The sequence below is a fragment of the Oryctolagus cuniculus genome, chromosome 1 (genome assembly GCF_051225735.1).
Source record: "Oryctolagus cuniculus isolate XC-2025 breed Fujian yellow rabbit chromosome 1, ASM5122573v1, whole genome shotgun sequence".
Lineage (NCBI taxonomy): Eukaryota > Metazoa > Chordata > Mammalia > Lagomorpha > Leporidae > Oryctolagus > Oryctolagus cuniculus.
Genome location: NC_142867.1, coordinates 182,337,656 through 182,344,414, shown reverse-complemented (window position 1 = coordinate 182,344,414; position 6,759 = coordinate 182,337,656). Strand labels below are relative to the sequence as shown.

The 6,759-nt window shown below is 44.7% G+C and overlaps 1 long non-coding RNA gene across 3 annotated transcripts; it reads right to left on the bottom strand.

The window, feature by feature from the left end:
- Positions 1 to 5,686: 5,686 nt before the first annotated feature.
- Positions 5,687 to 6,512, bottom strand: LOC127493585 (uncharacterized). 3 transcript variants are annotated; one of them, XR_016223970.1, is made up of 3 exons: positions 6,399 to 6,512; positions 6,082 to 6,201; positions 5,687 to 5,925 (listed from the first exon to the last, which is right to left on the bottom strand). It is a non-coding gene; the product is annotated as an uncharacterized LOC127493585 (long non-coding RNA). The 3 variants fall into 3 exon arrangements; XR_016223968.1 differs by having other exon boundaries at positions 6,299 to 6,408; XR_016223969.1 differs by lacking the exon at positions 6,399 to 6,512 and adding an exon at positions 6,359 to 6,393.
- Positions 6,513 to 6,759: the final 247 nt, after the last annotated feature.

Here is a 6,759-nt window from a genome sequence, read left to right as displayed (position 1 = left end):
ATTCTTTGCCATATCTCTTTCTTCCCTCTGTGGGTAGGGAAAAATGTCTTGGCATTCACTACCTACAAACCTTGCCATTCAGAACACTGATATTTATACTTGAAGAATGCCTTAAAATCATTTTTAACTACTTGTGTATTTTGCATCCTGCACAAGGAAACTGAGGCATGGCCTACAACGTTTGCACAAAGTTAAGTGTTCCAACCTCACACAACATTTCTGAACAACATCTTGAGTGTAATCATGTTCTCATAATGAACTTTGGTTTCATCAGATGAAGGTTGAATTATAGCATTGCACTTTTATTTACCCACCAATGGATTACTTAGCATATATTTCTGAGGCAGGCACTTGATGTAGTAATTAAGACATCCCTTGGAGGGGCTGATGCTGTGGCACAGCAGATTAAAGCTCTGGCCTGAAGTGCCGGCATCCCATATGGGCACCGGTTCTAGTCCTAGCTGCTCCTTTTCTGGTCAGCTCTCTGATATGGCCTGGGAAAGCAGTGGAAGATGGCCCACGTCCTTGGGCCCTATACCCACGTGGGAGACCCGGAGGAGGCTGCTGGCTCCTGACTTCGATTAGGCTCAGCTCTGGCCATTGTGGCCATCTGTGGAGTGAACCAGCGGATGGAAGACCTCTCTCTGTTTCTACCTCTCTTTGGAACTGCCTTTCAAATAAGTAAAATAAATCTTAAAAAAAAATAAAGACATCCCTTACATGATAGAGTGCCAGGGTTCCAGCTTCCTGCTAATGCACACCCTGGAAGGCAGCAGGAGTTGGCTCACATACATGGGTACCTGCCACCCACAGGGAAGACCCACACTGAATTCTGGGTTCCTGTCTTTGTCCATGGTTGTATGCATTTGGGGAGTAAACAAGTACAAGGAAGGAAATCACTCTCTGTCTCTGCCTTTAAAATTAAAAATAATTAAATCATTTAAAGAGTTATCATTTTTATAGATCAAAAAAGCCTTTCAGCAAAAGGCTTCTATTTGCCTCTTTTATGCTTGTTGTCAGGAAATGAGAAGTCCAGTTAAATCCTAAATATTCCTCACTGCCTCAACAATAGACCTAAAACAATAGCAGACAAATACAATTAGAATTATGGGGAAGAAACACATTGAAAACATGCAGTGCAGTCTTCGCCATGGTTCAATAGGCTAATCCTCCCCCTGCGGCGCCGGCACACCGGGTTCTAGTCCCAGTCGGGGCGCCGGATTCTGTCCCGGTTGCCCCTCTTCCAGGCCAGCTCTCTGCTGTGGCCAGGAGTGCAGTGGAGGATGGCCCAAGTGCTTGGGCCCTGCACCCGCATGGGAGACCAGCAGGAAGTACCTGGCTCCTGGCTTCGCCATCTGCTGTGCACCGGCCGCGGCGGCCATTGGAGGGTGAACCAACGGCAAAGGAAAACCTTTCTCTCTCTCTCTCTCTCACTGTCCACTCTGCCTGTCAAAAAAAAAAAAAAAAAAAGTGAATAAATAAGTAATCTTTAAAAAAAAAAAAAACATGAAGTGCTGGTGCAAGCATGGTAGGGGCCAGAAGTACATGTGGCGCCAGTAGTAGAAGAGATCATATCTTTTTGAGGCGGAAGTCGTGGTTGCTTTAATCAGGGTAGTGGCAGGGATGGCCCTAATAAAAGTGACAGGAGCAACAACAACCATTTCCTAGGGGAGGCTGCAGGAATCTCAGAGGTGGTGGTAGAGGTTTTGGATGAGGGCATGCCCTCAGAGGCTTTAACAAAAGCCATGCCGACAAAGGCTGCATCCCTGCGAAAATACTGTGGTTTATAAATGTACTGCAGATGAAAATAAAGTCAGTTACTTCCAAGTTTCTGATTATTTAGAAAACAAAGAACAAATTGGGATAATGGATGGAGTGTCTGAACAACTTTGAGATTTTCATTTTTCAGTTATATTGTCAGAAAACATGAAGACATCTTCCTTTAAGAAACGCAGTTTGGAATGGATGTTGTGGGGCAGTGGGTTAAGCCACTGATAGGATGCCTGCATCCCACATTGGAGTGCTAGTTCAAATCCTAGTTACTTTGCTTCCAATTCAGCCTTTGGCTAGTGTGACTGGTAGGCAGCAGATGATGTCTCATGTACTTAAGTCCCTGTTACCCACATGGGAAACCTAGATGGAGTTCCTAGTTTCTGACTTTGGCCTGGCCCAGCCCACCAGTTGTGGGCATTTGGGGAGTGAACCAGCTAATGTAAGATCTCTCTCCTTCTCTATCATTCTGCCTTTCAAAGTATTAATCAAATAAAAAACTTTCATTTTATTCGAAAAGCAGAGAGACAGAGAGACAAAATGACAGAGACTGAGCTAGGTCTGTCAATTTTGCTCTAAAAGAGCATGAACAATGTTATAATGCTTTTCACAGTATCTGGCACTCTGTGGGTCCTAAATAAATTGACAGGAGTTTTCATGTGAAGTATAGTTGAATTTTTAAAATGGAATATTTTGGCCAGCACCGCGGCTCAATAGGCTAATCCTCCGCCTTGTGGCACTGGCACACCGGTTTCTAGTCCTGGTCGGGGCGCCGGATTCTGTCCTGGTTGCCCCTCTTCCAGGCCAGCTCTCTGCTGTGGCCAGGGAGTGCAGTGGAGGATGGCCCAAGTGCTTGGGCCCTGCACCCCATGGGAGACCAGGATAAGTACCTGGCTCCTGCCATAGGATCAGCGCGGTGCGCGGGCCGCAGCGCGCCGGCCGCAGCGGCCATTGGAGGGTGAACCAACGGCAAAGGAAGACCTTTCTCTCTGTCTCTCTCTCTCACTGTCCACTCTGCCTGTCAAAAATAAAAATAAAATAAAATGGAATATTTTATTCCTTAAAAAAAGAAATGCAGGGCCAGTGCTGTGACGCAGTGGGTTAACGCCCTGGGCTGAAGCACCGGCATCCATATGGGCACTGGTTCTAGTCCCGGCTGCTCCACTTCCCATCCAGCTCTCTGCTATGGCTGGCGCACCGCACTGATCCGAAGCCAGGAGCCAGGTGCTTCTCCTGGTCTCCCATGCAGGTGTAGGGCCCAAGCACTTGGGCCATCCTCCACTGCACTCCTGGGCCGCAGCAGAGAGCTGGCCTGGAAGAGGGGCAACCGGGACAGAATTGTGGGGAGCATCCGGACTGGACTAAGTTACTGGAATTAAGACTTATTCTATGCATCTGCTCTCCCACAATATGGCGCTGGGAGAGAAGTAAACAGCTTCCGCACAGCTGCCTCCAGTTCAACCAATTAACTGTAGGACTTGCTCCTGATTGGAGAGCAGCGTACTCGGCGTGTGGGCAGCCGAGTTGGGATTGGCGGAGGAGGACTATAAAGGAGGAGAGAGACGGCATGCACCGGGAACATCTATGGGGAACATCTAAGGGAACCCGTGCAGCCCCCGAGAGAACCGGCCGGCGGTGTGCCGCTCCCCTGCAGAAGTGGGGAATGCGGCCAGGGGGAACTGCCCTTCCACGGAGGTGGAAGGGATAGTAGCCAACCCGGGAAGAACCAGCAGCAAACCCGGGGAGGGCCGAGCAGACGAAAGAACAGCGCAGGGTCCTGTGTTGCTCCTCCACGAAGAGGGGGAGCGACAAGAATCTGGCGCCCTGACTGGGACTAGAACCCGGTGTGCCGGTGCTGCAGGCAGAGGATTAGGCTATTGAGCCATGGCGCTGGCATCTGTTCTCTTTTTTTAAAAGTTTCATTTATTTATTTGAAAGGCAGAGTGACAGATGGGGAGAGACATTCCACCTGGGTCTTCCACATGGGTAGCAGAGACCTAAGCACTTGGGCCATCATCTGATGCTTTTCTAGATACAGTAAGCAGAGGCTGGATCAGAAATGGGCTTGAACCAGCTTTCTGAAATGAGCTACAGGTGTCCCAGGAGGTGGCTTAACCTGCTGTGCCACAGTGCTTGCCCCAGAGTTCTCATTGTTTGTGATGCGTGATGATCTCCTACCTTGGCATGCTTGTGGGGTGGCAAGGAGGCCAATATATGTGGCCTACTTGGAGCAAGGAGGAAAAGAGTAGGAATTGAGATCAAGGATGCACTGCGGCTAAATCATGTTTTACTTGGATCTGATATGGGTAACTCAGGCCATCTTTGATGTGTTTTGAGCAGAGGATTACCTGGATGCTGTATAAAAAACAGAAATCCAGCAGGTGGGGCAGAGGGTGGGGTCCTATAAGAGACAAGCTGAGGGGACTATTGCAGAAGGCCAGGCAAGAGAAGATGATGGCTTGGACTGTGGTGGTATAGAAGGAAGTGGTGAGAAAGGCTTGGATTCTGAAACATTTTAAAGATAAAGTCAACAGATTTTGAATGTGGGATTCAAAAGAAAGAAGATTCAGGAGACTACAGATTTTTGGTTTGAACTGTTGGAAGAATGGAATTCCTGGTAACTAAAGTGGGGAATGGATGTATATGTATATGTATATGTATATAACTTGCATTTACTTGTTATCTTTGTCTCCTCTCAATAGTGCCTTCATGACCAGAACCTCAATAAATATAATGTTCATAGCTAATATTTAACTAGATTTTATGTGTCAGGTTTGGTTTAACTAATGTAAATATTCAGTTGAATGCTTTAATGAACATTTATGAGGAAACTTCAAAAACTCATGGAAAATAAAATTAAAAGATGTTTGTTTTCCTGCTAAAAGTTGAAATCCACATATCACTTTTTCATAATATCCATTTTCCATGAACTTTTTGGAGATCCTGTCATGTATTTCATCATTTAGTTTTTATACAAAAGTAGGTGAGAAGTAATGTTGTTATCTTATTTATACATAGGGACACTATGCCCCATAGAAGTTAAAGAAATTGTTTAAGGCTACATGGCTAGTAAAGAGGAAAGTTGAGGTTCTTTTTTTTTATTTTTGTAAGTTTTCTCCCGAGGTAGCTCCTTACTTTTTCTTTACAAATTATTTTTTAAGTTTTGAAGTGGTGACAGAGTCACATAGTTTAAAATTGAAAAAAAAAAAAAACACAAAGTTTCTCTTTAAAATTTGTTTCAGCTCTCTCCTTTCCTTCCCCTCCCACATGCAGTCTAATTAGTTTTTATTATAATTATTATTAATTTAGTTGGGAGGTAAATTTACAGACAGAAAGAGGGAGAGACACAGAGAAAGGTCTTTCATCCACTAGTTCAGTCCCCAAGTGGCCACAATGGCCAGAACTGGGCCTACCTGAAGCCAGAAGCAGGAGCTTCTTCCAGGTCTCCCAAGCACTTGAGCCATCTTCCAGTGTTTTCCCAGGCCACAAGCAAAGCGCTGGATCCAAAGAGGAGCAGTGAGGACACAAACCAGCACCCATTTGGAATGCCAGCAGCACAGGTGGAGGCTTAGCCTACTACTCCACAGTGCCAGCCTCCTAATTAGTTTCTTGAGTATTCTTCCCTAGGTATTCTTGCTTCCTAAGCAAGCAAATATGAAATAAACATATCTCTCCCCGACACAAACATATACATACTTTTTGTTTTCACAAGGGGTAACATCCTTTATACCCTGCCCTGTATCTTGCTTTTCCGCTTGGGTACCTGTTCATGTGGTTTTAACATTACTTATTTAATTAATCCCCTATTAATGAATACTTCATACATTCCTAGTCATTTGTTACTCTAAACAGTACTGCAGTAAAACCATGAGTCACTTTGCATGTATGCCATTTTGCAAAGATGAAAGCTGGTATTATAACTGAGAATCATTTTGTTTATTTTTTAAGATTTATTTATTTATTTATTTGAAAGCAGCTAGAGAAAGAGAGAGATCTTCCATCTGCTGTTTCACTCCTCAAATGGTCATACAATAACTGGGGATAGGTCAAACTTAAGCCAGGAGCCTAGAACTCCATCAGGATCTCCCACACGGGTGCAGGGGTCCACACACTTGAGCCATCTTCTGCTGCTTCCCCAGGTGCATTTGCACAGAGCTGGATCAGAAATGGAGCAACCAGCATCGTAGGTAGTGGTCCAACCCACTGTGCCATTATGTCTGAGTTGAAAACCCTTAATCTGTACACCACACTGCTCCCCAACATGTTCTGATGGATTTGAGAAGATGATTCTTCTCAATATTGTGAACATACCTAGGCTGTAGCCTTTTGTGTGTCTCAGCTCCTGGACCCAAGTGCAGCCCCCTCCTGAATACTTGGGAAGTTCATCAACATTCAGTCTCCTCAGGTGATCCTCTCTAGGAACATCATGACCTGGAAGATAGAGTTGAAAAAAAGGAATAATGAACTACAAGTTTCTGGTTTGCAGGTGTAAGGTAAATGCATTTCGGGTAGTAACTCAGAAGGTGACCATGTCTATGTGTAGCAATGGAAAGCCTTTTCCCAAGTGAGACAATGATCTGCCTCTTACAGAGATTGATCCTCTGCTAGCTTCTTGAGCAATACATCACCTCATTGTGTGTGATATTTAACACGGGTCGTTTTTGTCTTGCATAACATTTCGTTGTGCATGGGACTAACTTTGCTCTAGATCTGAGTCATTTCCTGTTAAAATTTGACACGTAGCCTGTGGTGCTAAGTTTACTGGTCTCATGATGATGTGGATGAGTAACTCAGGGACTCTGCCTAGCTGTGAACTTTACTCTAATTTGTGTTGCAAAGACATATACTCCTCTGTGAACTTTCACCTAGATAGGATTCCCTGAAATTATTAATAGTACTGCTGGTAGTCCTAATCATTCTTTTTATTCTATTGATATTTCACATATCTAAATATATTGTAAGTGTTATTAGTACATTCATTTAAAGTTA